The following is a 506-nucleotide window of genomic DNA, read 5'->3' on the forward strand; positions in this document are numbered from 1 at the left end:
GCCCGCCTCAAGGCAGCGCCGGCGGCGGCGACAGGGACGGAGGCAGCCGCGCGCTACTCACGCCGCGGACCCGGCACTTCCTGTTCGGCCTGTCCCTGCGCAGCCACCGTCCAGGTGCTCCGCCACACCCACTTCACCCCCCTTCCGTCTGGCGCACGGTGATGACGAATCACACACGCTTCTTTCCCCCCCCCCCCGTTCCGGCCCGAAGGAATGGAATAACGTCATCAAAAGCTCCCGCGCAGCAAGAGCGGGCTGAGCACGGTAGGGCACGTGACCGGAAGGGGCGCGCGAGGGGCGGGGCAACAACGGCCGCACCTGTCACCGCCGCCTCCTCTCCCTCACAACCACCGCAACCTCCACACTGCCACAGTCAGTACAGCTGCACCACTGCCACTCCGCCGCAACCTCCACACCGTCACAACCAGTATAGCTACACCACTGCCACTCTGCCAGAACCGCCACACTGCCACAACCAGTACAGCTGTACCACTCCCACACCACCA

The 506-nt window shown here is 66.6% G+C and overlaps 1 protein-coding gene across 1 annotated transcript in view; it reads right to left on the reverse strand.

Annotated features, from left to right (window-relative positions):
- Window positions 1-143, reverse strand: part of RMDN3 (regulator of microtubule dynamics 3) — a 44,860-nt gene extending 44,717 nt beyond the window's left edge. The window contains exon 1 of the mRNA XM_026073139.1: window positions 71-143. The gene's annotated coding sequence lies outside the window, so the exon portion shown is untranslated. The remainder of the gene's footprint in view (window positions 1-70) is intronic.
- Window positions 144-506: the final 363 nt, after the last annotated feature.

This window comes from Apteryx rowi, unplaced genomic scaffold (assembly GCF_003343035.1).
Source record: "Apteryx rowi isolate R43461 unplaced genomic scaffold, aptRow1 scaffold_363, whole genome shotgun sequence".
Classification (NCBI taxonomy): Eukaryota; Metazoa; Chordata; class Aves; order Apterygiformes; family Apterygidae; genus Apteryx; species Apteryx rowi.